Here is a 26,485-nt window from a genome sequence, read left to right as displayed (position 1 = left end):
TTTACTTCCTCTTCTAGTCTAGAAGTGATTTTTTTTTTTCCTAAGACATAATAGGAAAATCTAGGCAAAAGAGATTTGTATAGTATTTTTGTTTAGATTACATAGGTAACGTTTTTCAGATAAGAATCTTATCTTCAGTGGGATCTTGTGTCTTTTCCACTGAATTGATTGAAATATAAAAGAATAAGTTTTTATAAGTGTTGCGGGTATTTTAGTGTTTTGTTTGTTTGTTTGTTTGTTTTTTGGTGGTGGTGGTAATTTTAAGTTTTTCTTTTTTTTTTTTTTTTTTTTTTTTAAGTGAAAGATCTGTTGAATAAATCCTCTGTTTTAATACTACATCTTTCAATGATAGTGATACCATTTTACTTTTCAGATAACATTAAGTGTCCATCTCAGGAAGGTAATAAATTGCTAATGTACAAGATTATATTTTTATTATTGATTCGCTAGTTGAAATTTGGCTACATCTGTACAAAACATTTGAGAAAAGGCTGGAATAGTAAACCATTAATGAAAACACTCTAGTTGTCATTTTTTAGAGAACATTTATGTCTTATTTATGCAACACGCACAACAGTTATATTCATATAAGACATAAAATACTCAAATCATTTTGCTTTATTGTTTTTCATATCATTCTTCCCTTAAGCAATGATGTAATATTTTATAAGCATATTTGCAAAAATGATGCAAAAATATATTTGGTCTGTAAGAAGGAATAAGAAGGAAAGGTACAAATATAAAGTTTATTAAATAAGTTGATTAAATTAGTATTCATTTTCAAATATGTTGTATGTGTCCATTATTTCTCAAGGTTTACTTTAGTTTGGAATAATATTTTACAAGAGAAAGAAGAAAAAAAATGTGACAAAAAATTGTCACATGGTTGCCAAAAGAATCCCACAATAAGGAAATACATTTCAATTGGGTTAAATAAAATTTTTAACCCTTCCTCAGAACTGAGTGGTATGGATTTCCTTTTAATAAAATTTGAAATGTAGATTAAATTTGCTTGCTGTAGTGCCAGTGCCAAAAAAAAAAAAAAAAAAAAAGAATAGTAACATCTTTTTAAAGTACCCTGCTCTTTCCACAATGCTGTCTGTTCATATTACAAAAGTAAAAAGCTGCCCCCCCAACCTCCACCCCTTCTTTTTTTTTTTTTTTTTAAGAGTACTCTTGCCTGTTGCATCGCACACAGGAACAATACAAGCTGTCAAAAACTAGATAACCAATTTACTTGGAAAATGAATTAATGCATTCCTCATCTGACATTAATTTTGTTGGAATTGTGTCTCAAGTGGAAAATGTTGGCTTTGAGTGCAGAATAATAACAGTTCCTTCTTTAGACTCAACAGGCTGAAATGCCAGGAATGGGAAGCCGTGTCCCCAGCGTGACTGGAATATCAAGTGACAGCCTTGGTGGGGTGTTCTCCATGCCCTGTTCAATGCTGTGTGGGAAAGGATGAACAAACTCATCAGGATTAAAATTTGTGGTGCATTAACAAAATTTAATGATGAAGGAATCCATATTTTCATATATATGCATGTTGCTTCATAGAACCTAGGACATAATCACTAGACTGTCACTAATATTTTGTTGTAGGCTTCCAATTTGCATGAAGACACTTCTTATTCATGAGTGAGTAGCTGCTGCTAGCTCTGTAATGTTACAGCTTGGCTAGTCTGTAATTGGTTTATTTTACATTGTCTGTTATTCTATGAGTAGTGCAGCAGGAGTGAGTGAGGGGCAGTTTTTCTCTACTGCATGTACCTCTGCTGGAGATATATTAGCTTATGGCTGGAAATGTGCATTTGAAATACCATTTATTAACCATTTTCATCTGGAAAAGAAATACTCTGTATTTTTTCAGTTTAGCACTTGATATCTTATTTTTACACAGACTGGCTTTTTCAATACTGACAAGATTTTACTGTCACAACCATGATTACTGGCAATATTTCTGGGGCTACTTAGCAATGGGAAAGATGTCAGTGTTTCAGAAGTTGGGCAAATTGGAAGCAGGAGACTTCAGGTAGCAAAAGGAAACCAAAGAAGGACTGAAAAATTGTGTTTACAATATTATCCAATTCTTTTTTATGTAGGTAAAGGATAACTGACTTTCTAGCTTTCTAGCATCCCAGTCTTTCAAGATACTTACTCTGCCTGAACTGTTTTTCTTCCAACTTTGACTGTGATAAGGGCTGTGCTTATTCAGTATATTGGGGCAGCCAACATGGTCAGTGAACATGAGTGTTATAGGAACTACTTGGGGACTTCTAGGATCTAAATTGGGTGGGCCAGAAAGATTAGGATGTAAATAAGAGAATAAGAAGTTTATTTGGAAAGCTCCTGCAATTTTCTGTTCATTTTTAACTTAATATATTCATTAAAACTATAGTATTGTCATTCTTACATTATAACTCCTGACATGGCAAAACTTTAGAAAATTCCTGGAGATATTTTAAATGGGAGAATACAGCATAGTTTCACAGAATTATTTCCTCCAAGTGCCTTAGAGCACTACATAATTGCAAAGCATATAAAATTAATTTTGAACAAAATGGTAATTAAACTGCAGCAGATTCAGTTTGACTTTTGTAAGAATAAGCTGGTGTCTTGATTTTGTTTTGTAATAAATAATGTATTTAAAAAATTTATGGGTTATAGTCAGCTGTACACTACAAATGATTCACAGAAGAGTTTCAAAAAAAAAAAAAAAAAAGAGGCATACAAATGAAGAAGAAGCCAGTGTTAAAAGGGTTAAAAAATTTGTTCCTTCCCTCTTAAGGGTTTTAGGGTTTTAATGTATCTTGTTTTTTGCAGAATTCCACTAACAGAGTACAAGAAGTTGCATAATACTGTAAATGTTATTACAGTCTAATAGGCTTTAAGTAAAACAGTGACATATACATCTATGTAAACATAATAATCTATAACATATGTCAGTTGTCTATGTGCTAGAATTTAGATTTACACTTAAGCCCTCCAGCAGGTTTTTTGATGATGTGTGGCTTGCTTTTCTCAACACAAAATGAATCACAAGATGAATCAGTCCCTACAAATGCCTGTTTCTCTCCATTGATTATGAAATGAGGCCAGTTGTCTAGCTCATTTCTAAATATCTACTTTGTGGTAAAACCACCACAATAGGTAATCCACATTTAGTCAGATGAGTCTTATTCTTGTGTCAAGATCAAAATGTAATACATTTTATTAGTAAATATAGGTTAAAGTGTTAACTTGCTCAATTTTCTGATCAAACATTTTCCACCACTGGGATGTTATCTTGGTGAATTACTTCAGGCATTAAAAAAGTCTTGTATCTGAAAAAGAGTTCAAATCTGTGAGTTTGAGCAGTCTGGATGCTTATTTTTATGCTGCTATGACTTTCTTGATGTGTTTTTTTTCTCACTGTTCATTCTTGTTTTCTGGGGACCTTCATGCATAATAAGTAACTCATAATTTTTTTTTTTTCTTTAATGAAGCTAAGTAAAATAGATGAAGTACACAGCAGTATTTTCAGCAGAGCTTGTTATTTCTTGGAAACTAAAACAACTGCCTACTTTATTAAAGTTGCATTTCACCTTACAACATACATCTGTTTAACAGTTTACTTGTTTTCATATTTGCAACAGCAGTGTATTAGAATTCGAAGTAACGAGCCAAAGAAGCTATTCTTAAATCTTGAAAATGACAAACTCAGAGATTTCTTTAGAAATTGAGGGTTTTTTTTATTTTTAATTTTTCATGTGTACCACAGTGACTAAGGTCAACAAAGAAAAAAGTGATTTTCTTAGTACTTGAAGACATTATTTTTTTTTAAAGGCTGGCATCAGAGCAAGGTGTGAGACAGCTTTCACTGGAAATAGAAGTTTTGTATTGTATATATCATAGAATCGCAAAATCATAGAATGATATAATGGTTTGGGTTGGAAGGAACCTTAAAGATCATCTAGATCCCTCACTAAGGGCAGGGACACCTCCCACTAGACCAGGTTGCTCAAAGCCCCATCCAGCCTGTCTTCATAGGAGAGGTGCTCCAGGCCTATGAACATCTTCATGGCCCTTATCTGGACCTGTTGGTCTCATGCTGGGGGCCCCAGAGCTGAAAGCAGTACTTCAGGTGGGATCTTACAAGAACAGAGTAGATGAGGAGAATTACCTCCTTTGACCTGCTAGCTACACTTTAGATGTAGCCCAGAATGCAGTTGGCTTTCCTTTTCCAGTTCATGTTCAGTTTTTCATCCCCCATCACCCCCAAGTAATCCACAGGGCTTCTCTCAATCCACTTATCCACCTTTGGCTTTGTTGAATTTGATGAGCTTTGCACAGGCCCACCTCTCAAGCTTGTCCAGATTCATCTAGATGGCATCCCTTCCTTCGGTTGTATCAACTGCTCAATGCAGCTTGGTATCATTGGCAAACCTGCTAAGGGTGCACTCAATCCCATTGTCCATTTCACTGACAGAGATGTTAAATAACACCATTTCCACTACAGACCCATGAGGGAAAACACTTGTCACCAGTTCCCAACTGGACATCAAGCCACTGAGTGCTCCTTTCTCAATGTGACCACCCAGAATATTCCTTTCCCACCAAGTGTTCCATTCATCAAATCAATGTCTCTCCAATTTAGAGACAAGAATGCCACATGGGACAGTGTTAAATGTTTTGCAGAAGACCAGATAGATGATATCAGTTACTCTTCTCCTAAGCACAAATGCTGTAACCACATTGTAAAAAGCCACCAGATATGTTAGGTATGATTTGCCCTTAGAGAAACCACATTAGCTGTCACTAATAACCTCTTTGTTTTCTATATGCCCTAGCACAGTTTCCAGGAGGATCTGCTCCATGATCTTGCCTGGCACAATGGTGAGACTGACTGGCCTATAGTTCCTTCAGTTGTCCTTTGTCCTTCTTTAAAAAACGGGGTTATGTTTTATCTTATGATGGATAGTGGCTTAGCAACTTCATCTGCCACATCACCATAACAGACTCTGCACAGCAATGCAAATTAAGATACATTTCCGTAATACTGCATCTCATCCAGGCCCTTGAAAGATTATTATCTTCACAGAAAATAATTATCGTTGACAATTGAAACATTAGACCTTTTAGGAGAGTGACTGTTTAAATGTGGTTTATACTGACCTGATTATCAAGTAATTTCAGATGGCAACATGACCTATTCAGAAGCAAATGTAAATAATGTACTTAATTTCAAGCATATGTTTCAATCCTAGCCTCTTTCAGAGGAAATGAACATATGCTTGAATATTTTGATAAAATGGGATTTTCTCAATACTGACCTCAGTGAGCCATCAACCAGCAATGAGAAACGGGGAAGGTGCCCTGTCACCTGCTCCTTCACTACACACTATTGCAGAACACACTCTGTGCTTCTATCATCTCTGCTGGGAACTGTGTAAGCACAGCTGAAGGTAAAGGCACAAGTAAAATTTGGGCAGGATGTGGACCTTTTTCATAATATGAAACCCTTTTACTTACTTATTTAATTATTTATTACCACCTGCAGTACTGCCCAAATTGTTTGATGACTTTTACTTTAACAGATACCAGATACTCATATTCAGAGTATTCAGAGTAGTCTTTTTTTTTTTTTTTTTTTGGTGATTATTAAAGCACTGTTTAAAAAAATCTGTAACTGTCAAACAGACTTTGCAAACCAAGCTGAACACAAATGCTTACTTACACTATACTGTGAAGTCACGTCCATCTACTAAATATTTGCATTTTGACATTTGATAAGACATGTTATTTAAGCCATAGTTTAAGAGTCATGGTCATATTTGTGCATTCTCTTTGGGCCTCACTAATTGTTATATGCAAAGTCAAATAGCCTCAGCGGTTAAGGAATGCTTTTTTTGATTTGTTTTGTTTTGCCTCGTTTTTGTTTCCTGTTAATATACAGATATTGTTTAAGACACAGGCATGAGTTCTTATCCCTCTGACAACTATAGGAAAGTAAGCTTATGTGTACTTAATAAAGTACACATAAGCTTACTTTCCTATACTTATTGTGACTGACTAACCCTTTGAACCCCACCTCTCATATTCAACTTCCTTATAACAACAGAGCACAATAGGTCTTCTCTGGTAGGGCCTAACTGACAGTATCCTTTCTGTAAATACTGTACAGAAAAATCTAGTTTGTGAAGCCTGAGAGGGCTTAGTCTAAGATCAGTGCTTCACTCATTAGTAAGTCCCAAAGCAGAACTTCAGGTACCATGAGAGCTTTAATTTTGGAAACAGAGCTCTGCAGACTTCACGTGTGAGTAGGCAGCTGCAAAGTAGATATTTAAAGCATCTGTGTTTTGTATTTCAGTTCCTAAATGCTGGTTATGTCCCATTTTAGATGCTTATGCCCTTTTGACAATGTCATCTGTAAAACTGAAATCTCAAAGGTATAGAGAGTTCTGTGAGAGTGTCAGTCTCTCACTGGGTTAAACAGAAATTTTCTATCTATCTTTGAGTATTACAGCTTCAGGATGCTAAATCTTATTGAGAAGCATGGCACTTAGATTCTTAAATACCTCAGCATTTCATAAAGAGAGAGTTTAACTGTGCAAGAAATTGGGGCTAGTTTTACCTTTTTAGGTATCCAACTGGCTAGCAGAAACAAAACCTTCAAACTGAATTAGATGCCCAAAGTCCCTCTAAAATGCTGTGTAGTAGACAGGCATCTGAGGGAAAGGTATGTCTGTATTACGTTTGTTACAGAGTTCCATAGTGTAGAAATACCAAGCTTGGGTACTAAAGCAGCCCACTGTACTGCAAGTTATTCAGGCTAATGTACCTTGAGAATTTAGGCTCTCTGCAGTAACACACAAGATCGTTTAGAGTGTACTTTGATATCTTCACACAGCACTGTTGGACTCTGCACTAAAGCCAGATCCTGTAAATGGGACTGAAAAAAATCCACATGGTTCTGAGTAAGGACCTGATTAAGCCACTCTATAGAGAACACTGTGAATAGAAGTGGGAATAAACTCTCCTCCTTGAAGGTCAGAGTAAGGCATGTATCTTTACTCAGGGCTTTTGGATTACACATGAAAGTCAGGTCAGGTCTTTCCAGAGAAAGAGCTAGTTCCTACCTCTTATATCCAGTATTAAATGATTTTGGTTTTCAAATCCTTCACTGGCCTGTTTTCAAACTGATTTGCAGCCACCAGACAGCTAAACTATTTAGTTCCATGGGGCCTGTCTTTTCTTAGTCTCTCTTGTTTTTATTCTGCTGTTTCTTCTTGCACAATTAGCTATTCATTGAAGCAAAACTTTGATTCTGATTTTCATCCCCCACAGCTATGAGGTTTAACAGATGGATTAGAGAGTTAGGCAATAGCAAGATTTGAAAATTTCTGTACAGAAAAATGTGTTTTAGGAGGTCATTGCAACTCACCTTTTTTAGCTGTGTTTTCTCACCCATGTTCTCCAGTTTACCCCCTCTCAGTTCTCCTTTTGAAGTTGTTGGATGGGCATGCATGGAGCATTCCAAAGCCTGGTGTTTCTAACTCCTATAATTTCAGCTCTGATGAAATTCTGGGACTACTTTGCAGTCCCAGAAAGAGTTAAATCAGAATGAAGGAGGGTGGTGAAACATAAAGGAGTGTGGAGCAGGCTGAGTGAATGCATAGAGGCAGGGACCTCTGGATTATACATGGTAAATATATTAATGTGGAACTAAATTAAGAGTGCCCCTGCTCCCTTGTATTTTGGCTTGGTTAGTAGTAAAATGAAGAAATTAGTCCACACTAAAATGCTGCTATATTTCATCTGTATCAGTACAGTCAAAATAGTACAAAGTTTCTGTATAGAGCAGCCCTAGAAATTTATAGACTTGTTCATTTGACACAGTCCTTACAGAACGGGTGTCCATATCCTAAAACCTTTGCTGCTGGCAGTCCTGGCAGACTGACAGAGTGATCTCAGTGGATATGGAAAATGACTCAGTACTACAAGGAGCGGTTTTTCCAAGGTCAATATTTGAAGTGCTTTCCTGGAGAAATGTGTGCTCCCACCACTGAGGATGAAATTTTCTGCTGATGAATAAGAAGACCTTGCCGCCCAAGGCTCTCAGTTCAGCAAATTTCCATGAAATAAACAGAAAAACAAGAACAAAACAAAACCACCACCACAACCAAAAAAAACACCGTGTTTCTATTTTTGATGGTGTTCACTTCAAGATATATAAAATAGTTTTCAGGGGGTTGTTGTTGTTGTTTTATTTTTAATAGAAAATGCTTGAAGCTATATTGGTATCAGCATAAGCAATATTAACATCTTTTATATTTTCATATTAGTGCTTCACAATGAGTGTTAACAGACAACTACAGTATATACTGTAAAAAATCACTATACTAAAGAGCTAGTATAGTGAATAAATTATATTATATATTAATAAGTCACAGTTCAGCAAAGAAGAATATGAAGTTCTACATGTAGGCAGGACTCATCAGCTAGTCAGTACAAAACAAGAAACAACTAAGTGGGCAGAAGTTCTGTAGAAAAAGATCTCACATTTGGAGTGAATGACAAATTCTGCATGACTCAGTGTTATTATGCTACTGCAAACAAGACAAATATCCTACTGGGATATGTCAACAGGAATGTAACCTGTAGGATTAATCCCTCTATTCTACTTAATACAGGTAAATCTTCAGCTCAAGTACTCCATCAAGCTTCAAGAATGATGTAAAACAATTATGCAGGGGCCAGAAAAAAAGCAATGAAATAGGTCAGAGGTCTAGAAAATATGGCCTCTGAGGAAGGTATCTGAGGTTGTTAAGTCTTGAAAAAAAAGGGTGGAAAAAATATCATAGCAGTCTGTCAGTAGGTAAATACATGCTATGATGAGAAAAGTGATATACTGCTCTCAAACAACAGGTTTCAAGGGCAGCATGGGACACTGGGAAAAACATTTTAAAAGAAAGATTGATTGGGTGTTTGAGTGGAGTGCAGTGATGTTGAATTTCTGTTACTGGATGTTTTAAAGAAAAGGTTAGATAAACACCTGTCAGGAATTATTTAGGTCACTAGGATAGATAGATGAATGACTCTTCAGTTGCTTTTTCTAACAATGGTCTCTATTTTTCTAAGTAGATATGTGACTTATGTTTTTCACAGGGTAGATTATCTGAGTATACATCCAATAATAAAAAAAAAAAAGCTTACACAACTTTTTGCACTGGGAACAAATACATACATTTCTGACTTGCAGTATTAAATAACAAATGGAAATATCACAATAATGTTGTGGTTTGTTGAATAAGATGAGAAAGACTACACTTGAATGAGTCATTCCGTATGCACTAGAAGTGTGGAAAAGCAGAGTCAGTTCTTAATACTTAACATACCAAAAAAAAAAAAAAACAAAAAAACAAACAAACAAACAAAAAAACATAACTCCTGGTATTGCATTCAATTTGCAAAAGTTTCTATTTATTTATTTATTTATTGGATGTATTTGATAAAACATTTTTCCTAATAAAAATATTAAGAGGATATGTAAAAGGAACCAAACTAATAAAACATTGTATTGAAGACTGTATAATATTCTTTACATTGGGATAAGAATAATTATTTTCTACTTGTGTAAAAACTCCTGAGAAAAAGCTTAACAGCATGACACAGATTTTGGAGAAGTTTAAATTAAAACTAAAAATAAAAAATAAGATTAGGTGAAAAATAAGATTAAGTAAATATGAAATAAATGTATTAAAACTGTGTATGACATAAAGACCAAGATCATGTATTGTGTGCTGCAGGAGACTGAGTGAATGGACAATTAAGCATAGTGATGTCCTCTTAAATACTCTCAGCAATATAGATAGGAGAAGATTTGTATTTCATGATTTATATTCTTTAAAAACTCATAGAAATATCTGGGTATTTTGTTTGTCAAGATTGAAAAACTAAGCTATATTTCCTTTATTTTAATTTGGAGAAAGATAAATATAACTCATAATTATTAAACTGAGTATATATTAAACTGAGTATATAACCTTCTGCAGTTTGATTATATCCTGTTGCATTTGGTCTTACATCACTTTGTACTGAAATAAAAATCAGAATGAGTTAGAAAGGAAACAATGAAAAATAAACAAAGATATATTTCAACTTTAATTTATTCATAGCTATGAAGTAGTGATAACAAAGGAGGGTTTCAGATGTTAAGCTCCATGTGGCAAAGCACCTTAGCAGCCTATTTAATGTGTTAAACAAAAGAAGCAACCAGGAAGAACCCCTGGGTCATACCTCAAATGCTAGGTTAGCTGAAGACAGTCCACTTTGGCTGGTTAGCTGAATACAAGACCATTTGGGTTGGCTGTTTTCTTTGTCAGTGCCCAGTTGTCTCAAAGCTTAATGACTGTTTTCAAGATGTAGGATTCTTCTTATATAATACACATATTTATATGCATCTAGAATTAGTTATTTTTATTGCAATGACCTATCTCCTTGGGCATGCCTAGAAGAGGGAAAATGTTAATGTTTCAAACCCTTTATGTAATACTTCTCAGCCAGCATAAATATAAATAAAGAGTGATTTTAGGATGTACAACTTAAAAGACTAATCCAGACCATGTTAGCCAGTCATTGTGATGATGCCTGCAGAAGTAAACTAAAAAAAAAAAAAAAGGGTCTGTCTGTTCTGTAGCCCTGAGTGACAGTGGTAAGGGGATTTATATAACATTCTTCCCTTAAAAACTGGGAATCATGCAAATGGTGGAGGGGAAGTCCACCAGGTGACAAACCACCATCAAGCCACAGGATCTTGAATCCTTGCTCACCGGAAGCCAGGTAACATCATGCCATAAGTATAGTTTGGAAATTAGAAGACATTCCTTTTCAGAAAGAGCAGTCAGGCTCAATGTTTTGCCTGGGGAGGTGGTGAAGTCACCATCCCTGCGGGTGTTTAAGGAAAGGTTGGATGTGTTGCTTAGAGACACAGGTTAGTGGGTGATATTGGTGGTAGGGGGATGGTCAGACCAGATGATCTTGGAGGTCTTTTCCAACTTTAATGATTCTATAATTCTACTATAAGTTTATGCACATCCCCAAGGACTGAGGCTATGGACAACCCATGCCAGGCCAGGGACACCGAGAAGAGAGCACTAGGAAACCACGAAGCACAGATCAAAAAAGTAGCAATCACAGAATGAAAGAGCAGGTCCTAACCATAGGGTGGAGGAAAAAATATTTTGCTCAGAGCAGCAGAAACCTGTTATGCATGTATCACCTCAACCTACCCTCCTTCCCATCCCAATTTTGGAGAACTGAGTGCAACCAGTGGAGAAAATACAAAAAGCTGAGATTGGGATACAGGAACAATAGGAGTTTGCTTATTTCTTTGTGTTCTTCTACTTGACACCTAAAAGGGTGTTCAGTAGTCTGCATTGGTTGGAAATGGATTAACTTGATTAAAATTTCCCATATGGTGACCGATTTCCCCACGACATCCTTGTTATTCTTGTAGTTGTACCCAAGTGACTGGGTGAGCACTCTCCAGCTCTGGCCAAAGTCACACCAAGCACCAAGCACCAACTACGCAGTATGAATGTTCATAGGACAGCACTTGATGCTGTGTTTTGGCCTTTTTCAGTTGATTAGGATAGCCACCAATAAACACAGAAGGCTGGAAATCCAAGCCTAGTATTAGTTAACAGGCTTTTGTTCTGGTAGTACAAGAACAAAATCATATCTAGCACACCATGGCTGAAGTGGAACATCTGTTTTCATCCACCTTGTCCTTTGCCATAGCTGCTTCAGATGTAGTTCTGTCCAAGAGACTTACCAGTGAAGAATAAGTCACGGCTCTGTCTTCTACCTCAGACCTAGTAGTGAGGCGTATTCAGCTACTAGTGGTACACAAAGTCTCCATTACCAAAGGGGAAAGTAAGAAACATGGACTGAATTTTCTTCATCTGCTGGGAGCTCCAGAAGACAGTGTACTTCACTTCTGCCCCTTTAGGACATGACTAAGAGATCCATTTTCACTAATTATATCACAGTGATTTATCCTTGCTGAAGACAAACTCTAGTTACAGCTCAGTAGACATTTAGTTTAGGTTTTCCATGAAGCAGGAATCATTTAAAATCTTCTTACACCAAGAAAATGCAAATTCTTCAATCACTGTGATATTCTAGTAACTCTCAAAATCATTTCTTAAATATTTCCCTCACACAGTTCTCCTTCATTTACTGCTAATATATTCCTGACTTATTATTTTAAACTGAGACATGATGTTGCTTTTTATTCTGCATGCCTTCTATCTCCTCATCTCTGCACTGAAATCCCCTGTCATTTTTCTATGTGCCCCACATCCCTGGACTTTCCTTCTTGTAGTTATTCTTGCAACACAGTCAAGCTGGTGTCTCTTTAGCATTTTCTTTTAAAGAAATCATTCTTTACCTGCATACATTTCTGGTTTTCATACTGTCATTCTTTCCTTTCTTCATTAAATTCACTTAATATATTGTCTAAACATCTTCTGTAGTGTTATACTTGAAAGCTTTTTACATTGGCAAAAAGGAAACATGCTTTAAAAATATATGGAGAAATACAGATGTAGATGTGTATACAAGTTTATTGTTAGTCATTATTATCTTAAATTATTAACCCCTAAAAGAAAAAAGAAAAAAAAAAAAGAAAAAAAAAAAAAAAGAGAGAGAGAGGGAGAAAATAAAATCTGCTATATGGACAAAGTCTTAAATATTTTAGTGATAATACAGTTAAAGTTGTAGTACATATACCTCTCTATTTCCACCCTTTTCCTGGCCTTATACTCATCCTTCTACCTCTCCTCTGGGTCCTAAGTCCAGCGCCTTCATCTGGGTGGCTCTGCGTGGAGGGAGCAACTCCTTGTTCCATTTTCTGTGTGAAACTACTATTGTGCCATGGAAATATAAACAAAAATAAAACTATTTAGCCATCACCAATGAATGGATCTAGTAGAAAAATAACTGCTAATAAAGCCTGCTGCAAGCGAGTCAAGGAGAGTTCAGACTGAGTGAGACTCAGGCCTTGCAAACTTGCTGCAAAGCTTATGGTCTCTTACAAGCAATAGCAATACTGTGTTTCAGGGCTACGTGGTAACAGCAGCATTTAATTCCTGTACCCTAATTCTGTTCAGGCTCTTTTATACATGCAGTTTCTTCTTCATACATCCTATTGAAAGTTTTCTCAACATAAGTCCCAAGCTGTCTCCTCTGGAAGAAATATCACAGCCTGAGACATGCTTTCTTTTTCTAATCTCCCCGGGCCCGTTTCAACACATCTTTTTTTTTGGTCATCAGTTGTCTTCCCAGCTTCATTATCTCTAGCTTCATCCCCACTTCTGATCATTCTTTTATATTTAAGAAAGTTTCAAATTGAAATACAAAAACTAAAAAAAAAAAATAAAAATAAATAAAAAGAGCTCTTCTATTTGTATACTAGCCACATGCTTGTGAAAATTGGTAATGAGCCCTTACATTATAATTTTTTATTCCTGGCAAATGTATTAATGAGGCAAATAGCTGAATATTAGTTTCAAAATAATATTTCTCATGAAAATGTTAAAATAAAGTGCTGCAGTTAGTAGATTTGATTTCTAAAATACATTATTGGAATAGATCACCTGAAAGCCAGATTGTGTTTTTATCATTGCGGATTTTGTCACAGGAATTGTGCTAAAATTTATATTAAGCAATTGGGCTCATGCAGCTCTGGCTGTGGTTGTACAGGCTTTTAAACTACATCTTTTTCACAACTCCTACATAAAATCTCATAAGAGTTTTTGGGATGAATGACAGTATAAATTAACAAAACCTTTTGCACATACCGAGGACTACATAGAGCATTTAATTTTGAATGTCCTTTCAGTATCCTTTGTAAACATCAGCTGTTATGCTATTAACAATTCAAAAAATTAACGAAGTATTAAATTAATTGTGGACCAGATTCTGCAGTGAGACCAGCTGGAGCCTCAGAACTGGGTCTTTACCGGGACTGCTAGCATTCAAACTAACATAGTGGCTCTGGGCACTGAGATGCTGTAAAACTGGTGAGGCAAGGAAAAAAAAAAAAAAAAAAAAAGAAACATCTAGAAAGCACTAGACCGTGCTGACTTAGAAATCACTGTCTTGACTCATATAAAAAAAATAAAAATAAAAATCAAGTTTTGAGTTTTTTCAGGCCATAACCCCATAATTACGAAACAGTATAGAGTATTTTCCTCTTCCACAATTCCCGCAATTAGCGCTCTGAAGCCAGTGACACCACGGTGAAAAGGAGCGTTTCGTGAGATCATTTTCCTGCCAGCCACGCACACAGATGCTGCCGCCACAATCTCGGCGGCGGCCGTGCGCGATCTCCCGGCTCCCACTAGCGGCGGCCCCGGCGGAGGCGAGACCCCTGCCCGGGGGACAGCCGTGGACGATGCGCGGGGGCTGCGCTGCCCCGTGTTGTCCTCTGCTCCCCGACTTCTATTCAGCGCTTCACGGCGGTGCTGGGTGGCTCCGGTCGAGCCCTTTTCTGCTCTTGGTTTGCCTGTAAACCAGTTACGGACCTTTTTCTTTCCCAAATTATTCTGTAAATAGGTTGCACAAAAACATTTCAAGATTGCACATGTTCACAGCTGATTGTTTGGTGTACGTTATTTATTTATTAGAATGGTTTCTGAGAGTCATGCTCTTTCTGGTTGGATGGTCTAAGATTTCCAAGTAGAAGGGAGCCTTTTTCTATTTCCCATTGAACTGAATGTTCTTAATCAGCTAATGAATTTATAGTACAAATAATAAAAGAGCTTTTCAAATTCCAAATACTCGTACATGCACCGGTTTACAGTGCTTTTGATAACCATGAATATTCTTTTGAATAAAAGTTTTTTACTGAATATTCATAAATAATGGAAGGAAAGAGAGGTCATGAATATGAACAAGCCTAACTTGGTGGGTTTGCCTGGCAAAGAAAAAGGCATGCATTCACATTTGCTGTCATCACACACCCATATTTTTTTCTCTTATATTGACCTTCACATTTAAATCAGCAACTGTAAGTTTAACTTCAAAGCTGAGTTTCAGGCATTTACCTTCACAGTAAATTATCCCTACGTAAGGTCCAGCATATGTGTGGCATTATGCTGTTTTATCAGGGAAGTGAGCACATTGTGTTTGATAAAAAATCTTATAATCTATGACTTAGAATGAGTTGGTCATTTAAATAAAACAAAAATTTTGCACAAGATGAATTCTTCCTTAAACATGTTTACTTTTCTAAAAACTTTTTTTTTTTTTATCAGAACTTTGTCCTTTTCTCCCTTTTCCTTAAAAATAAGCTTTTATCAAGTTAGAGTTGAAAATAAATAAATAAGAAAACAAAAAATCTCCATTTGGAAATTTAATTTTTGCACAATTAAAGAAAATTACTTTTGATCCTTCCTTTCCCCAAAATTATTTTTTCTTCCCTCTAGAAATTATGATACTTTTCATATTTACAGATATGCATAATTTATGACAATTTTGTAAAAATTATAACAATATAAATATCCTACCGTTTTAAAATATGAATACAATATGTAGAAGTTCAGTGATGGATAGGAATGAGTTAAAAATACGAGATGTGTTAGAGAAGGTTATCCTACTTGTGTATAACATGTCTGAGATGTTTTCAAAACTCTCATATCAAGATATTTTAACTAATAGGGAAGACATTTAACATGATTAATGGCATCACTATTTACATCACTAAGTCCTACTCACTTTCCATGGCTACTGGATGCCCATGTGTGATTTTGAAAATGTCTGCCAATCTGTTTAATTATTTTTAGCAATTAAGGTTGTAATTTGTGGATGTTGCTTCAGCTTCTTGCCATGTTGACTGATGTCTCAATGTGTACATTCTATGTCATGCCATATGCTCCTTGCTAGATCCTATTATGCAGAATGATATTTTTTCTTTCTAATCAGGTTTTTACTGGTACATATTTTAGGAGAAAACAGAAAATCATAATGTTCTGGGTCTGTTTCTCCACTGCTCTGTCCCTTGGATCTCTTCTACTAAATATGGCAGGTGAATAAGAATTCCCAATGAACTGAGAGCTTGTTTGCATGTTTTTCTATGCTCAGTTTGTCCAAGTAAAAATGGTTCAAAAACTAACCCACTGAAAGATCAGTCCAGCGTGGATCTACTTGCTTTGATTACACCCGAATTACAAGCACAAACAACAAAGTTTACTGACTCCACAGGCAACAATATAACAGAACCCAATTTATAACTAAGTTAATGTACATTTTCCAGGGAGATATGCAGGTTTATTTGACTGTAAAATGGAAAGAATTGAAGCCATGTGATGTATACCTGCCTGTGGAGTTTTCTGTGGATAAGTGAGTTTTCTGGAGTGAAATCATGTTAGAAAGAGAGTGGTTATAAGAAGTTTGCAATGATATTAGTCCAGGATGCTTTTTGTCAGTAGAGTAAGTAATCTTGTTCCCCTTTTTAGCATATTTATATAGGAAGGGAAAAGGGGAATATAAAACCTGTCTCAGAGGTTTTGTTATTATTTTTCTGCTGAAGACTATCCATATCTTTATATGTTGATACAGTTTCTACAGTTACACAGATGGTTGCTAAATTAAATTTACTTGATGGGCTGCTGTTTTTATTCATATAATGGTGCTTTTGATCAAAGACACAAAAAGATGATACACATCATAATTTTGATTGGTGAAATATAGGAGGCACTTCCAAATGGTTTTCAAGCACTGTTTGAAAATATATATATTAGTAGCACTAATTAGTCATGAGGATCCTTGAATTTTCTAGGGTAGAAAACATTTTCAGCAGTTGTTCAGAAGCTTCAAAGCCTGATTTTAAGTGCTTAACTTATGGTGATAGGAACTGAAAGGTGACAGTGACAAAGAGTAAACAACATTTGCATACCAAAAACAATTTGAAAACTATATTTATAAATATTGCAAATGAGGGAGAAAGCTGGTTTCTTTTTTAAAGCAAAATTTCCACAATGATTTAGTTGTTTTTTTCCCCCTAATTTTCCATGAAGATGATTTGATACTATCCTTTCATTTGAAACCATCAGATGTTTTATTTAATAAAAAATAAATAAATAAATAAATAAATAAAACACCTTAGGTACTGAACCATAACATGGATCCATAACTCTTAACTCAAATACATATTCTCTGTTTCATGCAATAAATCTATTTATCTCTCATGTATGTTCTACATGTGTACATGCAGACTTTCCAGGGAATTTAATTTAAAATCCAGTTCTATTATACCAAATCAGACTAGAAGATCTACAATGAAGACCAAAGAGGGCAACACTGGTATGCTCTAGCAATTACTTTAACTAATTATGGGCAACATAAAACTGTGAAGTAGAGGAGTTAGTTATTGCTAATTCAAGTTACTGTTAATTCAACACCTGTAAACTAAAAGAAGCCTTAGATATTTTTCAGAAGTAATTAAACAACAACAATAACAACAACTTAGAAATACAGTTATGCTGCAATTTGAACAATAGGAATTATAATAGAAGTACTATGGATATAAATATTAATAATATAAATGTAACAATTCAAAGGGATTGCAGTTGGTATTCAAAATGCACTCAAGGTGTACAGAATCAGTTTAGAAGTCCCCTGACTAGTTTGGCATATGAGGTCATACTTCCAAACTGATAGCAAAGTCTATACTGTTAAAGTCAGCCTGACTCAAGAGTTCTCTTTGACAGAACACTGACATTCACACATAAAAAGGCTCTTGAAGACAGCTTTGACAACAAGTTCATAGCTGATAATACTTAAAAAGACAAAATACCAGGGTTATCTTTCTGTTGCCTCTTGACTAACATGCATGTTTGTTGCCATCTCAGGCAAAAACTTATTGTTGATCTGTGGGTCAAATTTCACTGGTGTCCTTAGGTTAGCATGAACTATTATTTCTCTTTTCATCTCTGCTCCATTAAATCAGAATTACTTGGACAGCTATAAAATGAGCCTAACACATATTGTGGTAACAGTTTACTATTAATCAAGTGGATCCTGGTATCATCTAGGAACAACTGAGAATCGAGCCCCACTATTTAAAGTAGTTCTTAAATAAGGTTGTAGATGGATTTTTCCTTGTAAAACCTGTTACCACAGGTAATGCTGTTACCACATCCATGCTAGCTCCCCTTTTTACCCTTCTATCCAGTATTACAACTTCAACTCTTTGGCACTTGAAGTGCTAAATTCATTGTGTGTGATTCTGTCTGCTACCTGTTTCCTGAAACCATATAGGAGGCAGGAAAGATTCTACTGCAGGATGTATATTGATTTTACCTATCTTAAAATTCTGATCAAATTTTAAATCTTACTGTAGTTTTAAGCAGCTAGCTTATTCTATTTGACTGACCTTTTTGAAGGAATAAAAAGTTGTCTCCTAAGGTCTACTAGATTTACTCCTTTGTGGTGCATTTTGGCAGCTGGTATCGTTGTCTGCAGGAGGGATGCTTCCACAAAAGATGCCATGTTCAATACATTTTTGGCACAGTCAGGTGGCCATCATGAGTCACTAACACACCTGCTGCAAATCAGCCTGTTATACTGGCATTCTCAATTGCCCATGAATTCCAGATCTCACTTTCTTATGTTATCATTTTTTGGCAGATAACTATCAACAGGTGTGATTATCAGTGACAGGGAGCATGTAGTGATGATGGTTAAAGGCTTTCACAAAGTCCTTAAAAGGACTTCTTTCAAAGAGGGTGAGATATTTTATGGTTAACAGTTGTTTTTGATTAGAATCAGACTCCTTCCTCCTGCTGTTACTCTTCCCACTCATCCGGAATCTGAAAAATAAGATGAAAACTGCTGGAAGAATACCGACTCTGATGTTATTTTCATGAAATACTGTGGGAACAGTTCCATAATAGAGCAAGTGACAAACAGCCACATTCCAGCTGGCAGGAGGGAAAAAAAAAAAAAAAAAAAAAAAAAGGTGGACGAGAAGGGAGGCGGAATGGCTTGAGAATGAAATATTGTGAAGAGGGGAGAATATAATAACAAATAAAGTATGAAATGTCAGAGGGAAGTTGAAAGACATAGCATATTGAGAATGGAAAGAAAAAGTTACAAGAAAAATGAAGTTAGAAGTTAGACAAGTAATGGTGGATTTTTTTTGATGACAGTCTATGACATTCAACAGAACCTATGAAGAAGCAAAATTAGATGTTCAGAAGTAAAGGGAAAACATCAAGATTTCATGCAAGTTTCTTAAAAAGTGAGGACAAAAAGTAAAAGAGGAAGAAAAACTCTTGGAAAATGTCTTCTAAGCAGCATTTGAATATAGTCTGTATGTAAATTAACAATAAATTTAGAAGACAGTTGCATATTTTGGGGAGCTGTCATAATTACTAACTTAAATCAGCTATACCTCATAGCAGATGAGAAACTCTTTAGTTCTTATTCACTACTTCTGAAATGTTTCCCTTCTAAACAGATCATTCACTGGCATCTAAGCAGTCACCTTTCATTGCTTGACACCTATATCCCGGGGGAAGGGTTTGATGAACTTGTAAACAAGCACTATGCTTTGAAGTTGAGATGAGTATGAGGGTAGACAGCAGACATTGCGTATGTGCACCAACTGTAAGAGTTCATAAGTAAGAGTTCCAGTCCAAAAATGTGAGTAACTGCAAGGATGTGCCACTTGTACATTTGCTTTCAAAAGCATTAGTTTTGAAAACAAATAGAACAAAACAACTCCCCCTCCACAAACAAAATATCTATTATGTTTAGCCAGTCAAAGCTTCATTTACCTCCATTTCTTTAGAGTATGTGGGTTTATGTGGCAAGGTTTTGGTGGCAGAGGTGCTACAGGAGTGGCTTCTGTGAGAACCTGGGAGCTGCCCCATGATAGATAAAAGCCAGTTCCAGCCAGCTCAAAAAGGGACTCATTACTGACCAGAACTGAGCCAGTACCTCTGGAAGAGCAGATTTCAAAAGGGCAAAAACTGTTGAGCAACATCAGCTGGAAGAGAAGATTGAGCAACAGCCTTGCAGACACCAAGGTCAGTGAAGAAGGAGGGCAGGAGGTACTCCAGGCACTAGGGCAGAAATTCTCCTGCAACCCATGGGTCCCACAGCCGAGCAGATCTCCATGCTGCAGCCTCTGGAGGAACCCCCAGTGGAGCAGGTGGATGTGGCCTGGAGGAGGCTGTGGCCCATGGAGAGCCCCCACAGGAGCAGGCCTTGGGCCACAGCTGCAGCCAGTGGAGAGGAGCCCATGCCGCAGCAGGGATATGGGGGGAGCTGCAGCTCATGGGGAATCTGTGCTGGAGCAGTTTGCTCCTCACGGATCAACCCGGTGGTACAGAGCCATGTGGGAGCAGTTCTTGAAGAGCTGCTGCCTGTGGGAAGCCCCCGCAGTTTGGGAAAGATGGCATCCTGTGGGAGGGACCCCACATGGAGCAGGGGCAGGGAGTGACCGTGAAGGAGTGGCAAAGATGAAGTGTTAGGGACTGACCGCAGCAGCCATTCCCTGTTCCCCTGCACTGATTGGGGTGAAGGAGTGGGAAAGCATGGATGGGTGTGTGTTTAGTTTGTTTTTAGTCTCTCACTGTTCTAGTCTGATAGTGATAGGCAATAAATTATATTAGTTTCCTTCTGTTCAACCAGTTTTGCCTGTGACAATAATTGTTGAGTGATCTCTCTTGAACTCTGTCATATTTTCTTCCCCTCATCCTTTGAGGAGGGGGAGTGAGAGAGTGGTTGTAGTGTAGTTTAGTTCTTTATCAGGGTGAAACCACCACACAGAGCTGTCAGGTGTATTTACATCTTGTTCCTTCAAAAAGGTGCATCCATTAGCTGACCTTCAGTTGTAGTACCTGACCACACAGTCTGACCAGTGCTTGCCTAGATATTCCAGTGGGAATGCAAATAAATCTGTGACAAACACCTCTGACACCTCAACATGGTGGATCCCTTAGCTAGAAAGTGAAGTTGTGGTAAGAATTTATTATCAAAACCTGGAATGCAGACACAAACCCACTTGAAATCTTTCAAACAAGAAGTGCCAGAATTTGAACTACCTTGAGAACATACGGATTCATTCTGGTTGTGTGGATCAGTAGTCAGTTGTAAGTCTACAGGCAAAAGTTAGTCCTGTAGCTCACTGTGGTATGTAGAAGTCGGGGACTGAACTTCTGATCACTCACATATAGTATTTGCATGAGTTGCAACTTTTTCAGGGTTTTATGATGATCATGCCAAGGTTTTTGGTTCTGAAACAGCACTGAAACTCCACAAAAATATATTACTTTGTAAAATTTTCTGTGTAATCCAGGGTCAGCATAGTTTCCCTCATAGGTTTTGTTCTTGCTTTAGGCTATGGTTGAAATTAGTAAAAAAAGAAGACAGATGATAATTTTGAAAAGTTAGATGAATTTTAATGAAGTTCAGAGTTTTCAAGAGAAGCTGAAGTTGCATGCAGAATTTTCTGGTTGCTTTGTATTTTCTTTTAAATTGTTTATCATGCAGGAATAGGTGAATATCAGGGAAAAGTAAATAGGTAATGCTTATTGCAGATATAATAAGCAGAGGCATCTTCAACTTTTAAAATTTATGTTGATTTTAGACTTCATTTCTCTCTAATTCTCAACTTAGTTGCCAGGAACTGTAAGTCCACACTACATGATATGACTGAGTCTGTAGGAATACAAATGAGAGAGAATATGGCTCCTCTCACTGCTTTCAGTATAACTAATATTTACCAATTTTCCATCTGTCATCAAATACTAAAATGTATCTTCCTAAACTGAGAATACCTGCTTTCATGGCTAAAATATACAACTTAGTAAATCTTTATATAGATACAGAGAGTATTTAAAAGATATTTCTTATACTGAGGTAAATATATGTGTTGTTTTGAGAATGATAAATAAAAATGAAATATCATAAATAAAGAAAATAATGAGTTTTATGGTTTTACTAGAGGTCTCCTCTCCTCTCCTCTCCTCTCCTCTCCTCTCCTCTCCTCTCCTCTCCTCTCCTCTCCTCTCCTCTCCTCTCCTCTCCTCTCCTCTCCTCTCCTCTCCTCTCCTCTCCTCTCCTCTCCTCTCCTCTCCTCTCCTCTCCTCTCCTCTCCTCTCCTCTCCTCTCCTCTCCTCTCCTCTCCTCTCCTCTCCTCTCCTCTCCTCTCCTCTCCTCTTCCATTTCCTCTTTTACATGCTTTCATAAAAACTTCACTCCTGCAAAACTATGTGCCAAGGGAAATAAGTTGATGTTATTGATGTTGTCAGTACCTATTTGCAGGTTGATTTCTTACAATGCTATAACTTGAGAGGAATTCAAGATTAACAATTTCAGTACTGGCCCCAATATCACTGCAGTTTGGAGCACTTGTTTCAGAGCTTCATTTGCTTTATAAAAGAGCTAGAGCTTCTCTCTGCAACTAAATCTGCAAAACTTCTCTGGAAATTTAAGCAGAATTGTATTCCACTGGAGTATGCTTCTTCATCTCAACTGGGATGAGATCCAGTCAGTTTTCTCAGAATTACTTGGGAATAAAATGAGGGAGGCAGCTGATGTCCAAAGACAGTTCCCCAAATGATTTTTTCATCAAATTGCAAAAGAATTGGTTTCAATTAAACCACTTAAAAGCAATTTTTTCGTAATGGAGAACTTGGAAATCTGTTACTTTGTATTCTGAATTTCACTGGTCAGATTTTGATATCTCCAGAGTAAAATGAAAAGGAACCTGAAGGAATTGGAAGCATTTCATGGATCATTGCCCTGTGTTCTTAGGCTGTACATTTTATAATCCTATATGAAATAAAGTTTCCATCCTTCACATAACTCTGTCCAAGAGCATTTCTGGGTTCTGGCTCAATTCTAATCCTTCAGATCTGTGCTTGATAGGGAAAAAAAATAAAAAAATATATATAAAAAAGGAGGACTAAAGGACAATAAACTATGAGGAAAACATAAAAAGAATGAGGAAAAAGGAAAAAAAGTAAAAAGGCTAGTATCATAGTAAACTATTACCTTTATGCTGTTAGTTGGGATGAGACATTGGTGTTCTGCTGCTGCTTCTGCCACTGTAAGTATTCTGAATGTTAACGGTTTTGATCCCCGAGGGACAGAGTAGAGCAGCTGAGACAACATTTAATCCAGCAGATGAAGGTACAGTAAATGCCACAGGCAGTATTCAATTTTGTGTGTTAGCAGCAAGGGATAGACATTTAAAAAGTGGAGAAATGGCAACCTTGTGTGATGGGATGTGATGAGAAAACATTGCATTTGTCCTGAATTGGCCTCTTATGCAATTAAGTACTCTTTCTTTTGCTGCTTCTTTGTGATGGAAACAGCTAATGAGTAGAAAAAAAAAATGACAGTATAAGCATGTTTCTCACAGAACATAACTAGAAGAGTACTGCATGACACTTGAAAAAGATATATAAAATAATTCTACAGGAATCAGACAGTAGAAATTCATTGTTAGTGTTAAGGGCCTATAAATATATTTCTTCTAGGCCAGAATGCTAATCAGAATGTTTATCAGACTTTCACAGTACATAATTAAAACAGTGTTTTACCAAAAAAAAACTTATGGGATAACCTCTCCAACTGCAACATAGTAAAGAACACTTCTTGGCTTTGCTTTGTTTTTAGTCCTCTGTTAGTTTTAGGAACTGAAGTCTCATGATTTTTGTCACAAGAAGGAGTCAAATCAGAACTATTTTTTTAGTAAATTCCCAGAAGAACGGATTAAGCCTTCTTATTCTTTCCACTAAATAGACTTAATGTAGATATAGGACACATTCTGGAATATGTTCTGTGGTCTATGCTGTTTGCTGTGTCCAATTATTCTTCTTGAGCAGCCTCATTATCAGAATCAGTAGAGCAACATTCATAAAGCACCCGAACTACTTCGCCTAATAAAGGTTAAACCTTATTTAATTACATCTAGACCAACACCAATGTATCTACGAAGCGTAATATCTCTATAGTGCAAGTTTACTGAGCAGGAGTTACTAGCCTGATGATATACACAGTTCACATCGTGACATGCTATAGAAACGTCCTGTGCTGTACAGCATTATTAATTGATTATCACTAAAAATCTTGAAAAAAATTGTTGCCAAAATAAAATGATGGAAAATAACATAATTAACAAAAATTAGTGTAATATATAGCCAACACTTTTATTTGTATCTGGGTCAATTGACAAAAAAAAAAAAAAAAAATCCCATGTTCTAGGAAACGACATGCAATATTAATTTCTCTGAATATATCTATATTTAAATCTTATTGTTTCCCCAAGTTGACAGAGTTAAGGGAATACTTATGTTTGTTTGTTTGAATTTTGTTGGATTTTTTTTTTTTTGGCGTGTTGTGTTGTTTTACTGTTCAATTCTGTCCAAACAATTGGGACCTGGGAGCAAATTCCAGTACCTGTGGCCAGACTTGTGCTGTGTCTACAACTCAGCCCCACAGGGGAGGGAAGCAGACATACAAGACAGAGAAGCATGGAGACTTTCCAGGCAGAAACTGCAAGTGACTGGAGTACATCTTAGGTACCCTGCCTTGTCTACTTTATCATTTGTCATGTCAACAACATTGTCAGCCAGCCCAGCCAACTACCTGAAAGGACAACACACAAACCTAGTATTTTATTTTAGCCAGAAGTATTTCATAACTCTTTGACTGTTTTTGAAAATCTTGTTTGTTCGTTTGTTTGTTTGTTTTGTAGCTTTGCCTGTTGCTTTGATTATAAAGTATTTACAGGTAATGACTTGCTAAAATGAAAGCCAGAACAAGGAAATAAGGAGGCATAGCTATTGGAAACTCATCCTTTCTTCATACACAATGAAATGGAAATTTCATTTTAGCTCACAAGTGAACACAACCAGGTAGTCTTATTACTAAACTCAGTTTTCACATATCAGAAAATTAGCCGCTGAAGTAGCAAAATTTCAGATATTTGGCAGACACTTCAATAGTAGTGTAACTGAGAAAATGTCAAAAATTAAAAACAAGCAAGCAAACAGAAAATGTTTTGTTTCTCTCTGATTTCAGGTTGCTTTGCTCATAGTCAAAGGTCCCACTGTGAAATAGAATGTCACTGACAAATAGGCATGGAAGTGAAGGATGGGGAAGTTACTACTATGAATGTCAAATATACTGGTATAAAATGTATTGCTTGTAGTAAGTAAGTGTATCGAGGTTTTGTAGGTGAAGGTATTAAGCCAATAAAAATTGGAATAAAAAGAAGAAGAAATAGAGGAAAAAGAAAATTAAAGGGAAAGGGAAAGGGAAAGGGAAAGGGAAAGGGAAAGGGAAAGGGAAAGGGAAAGGGAAAGGGAAAGGGAAAGGGAAAGGGAAAGGGAAAGGGAAAGGGAAAGGGAAAGGGAAAGGGAAAGGGAAAGGGAAAGGGAAAGGGAAAGGGAAAGGGAAGGGGAAGGGGAAGGGGAAGGGGAAGGGGAAGGGGAAGGGGAAGGGGAAGGGGAAGGGGAAGGGGAAGGGGAAGGGGAAGGGGAAGGGGAAGGGGAAGGGGAAGGGGAAGGGGAAGGGGAAAAGAGAGAGAAAAAAAAATAAGAAAGAATAAAAGGTTTTCCATGCAAAAATCAAAGGTATTTATTTTTATTTATAAAGTTATTTATTAATATATATAAATCTTATGTTGGTAGTTATCACCTCTATCTACCTGCAGAACTTGCTTTGCTTTTCTTATCATACCATGAGGACTTTAGTGTTATGTGAATCCTACAGTTTTGTACTTCTCATCCACTCATTTCTTCTTATCAGTCAGTGGAGTTTTATTCTTTTAATATGGTCTAGTGATTACATACAGGTAATGTAAATAATTAAAATCTGTAAAATATTATATCTGTCAATTATAGCAAGTCTTTTTGATTTTAAGGTAATGTAAAGCATAGCAAATGCGGCTCAGAGAATTACTTTAAAGTAAATTTGGTTTAGTTACGCTTCCTATGACATAACATACCTTTTATCTGGGTAATGAAAGGCATAGTTAGTTTTACTGACTGTTTTAAAGAATCTCTCCTAAGATGCTTACCTTATAGGGAAAACTGATCTAGCTTTAACAAAAATCTGTTACACTGAATTTTCTTTTACTTTTTTTTTTTTTCAATAATGAACATTACATGTGAAAATTGCAGGAAACATATTTTGAAATAGGAAGCAAGAGTGGAGATTTTCAGTGGTATCATAATTCCAATTCATTCAGAGCATATGAATAATTTTGGTTTTACTACTTAGGTTTGTTTGCTTGATTCATAAATGTTTCACTAATATGACTACTAAAGCTGAAAATTTTATTGTTGACCTGTACTTTGGAAAAGTTATATCCCCAGAATATTTTTGGATAATTATCCATTAGGGATTAAATATGAATATATTGGAAACTGATATTCAAACAGCAATTCTGCATCATTGTATTTTGTATCATCATTG

The 26,485-nt window shown here is 36.3% G+C and overlaps 1 protein-coding gene across 5 annotated transcripts in view; it reads left to right on the top strand.

Moving 5' to 3' along the window:
* Window positions 1–26,485, top strand: part of ADGRB3 (adhesion G protein-coupled receptor B3) — a 477,382-nt gene that overhangs the window by 149,789 nt on the left and 301,108 nt on the right. The gene's annotated exons all lie outside the window — the stretch shown is intronic.

This window comes from Anas acuta, chromosome 3 (genome assembly GCF_963932015.1).
Source record: "Anas acuta chromosome 3, bAnaAcu1.1, whole genome shotgun sequence".
In the NCBI taxonomy this organism is placed as follows: domain Eukaryota; kingdom Metazoa; phylum Chordata; class Aves; order Anseriformes; family Anatidae; genus Anas; species Anas acuta.
The sequence above is the reverse complement of the archived record's forward strand: the minus strand, read 5'-3'. Positions and strand labels throughout refer to the sequence as shown.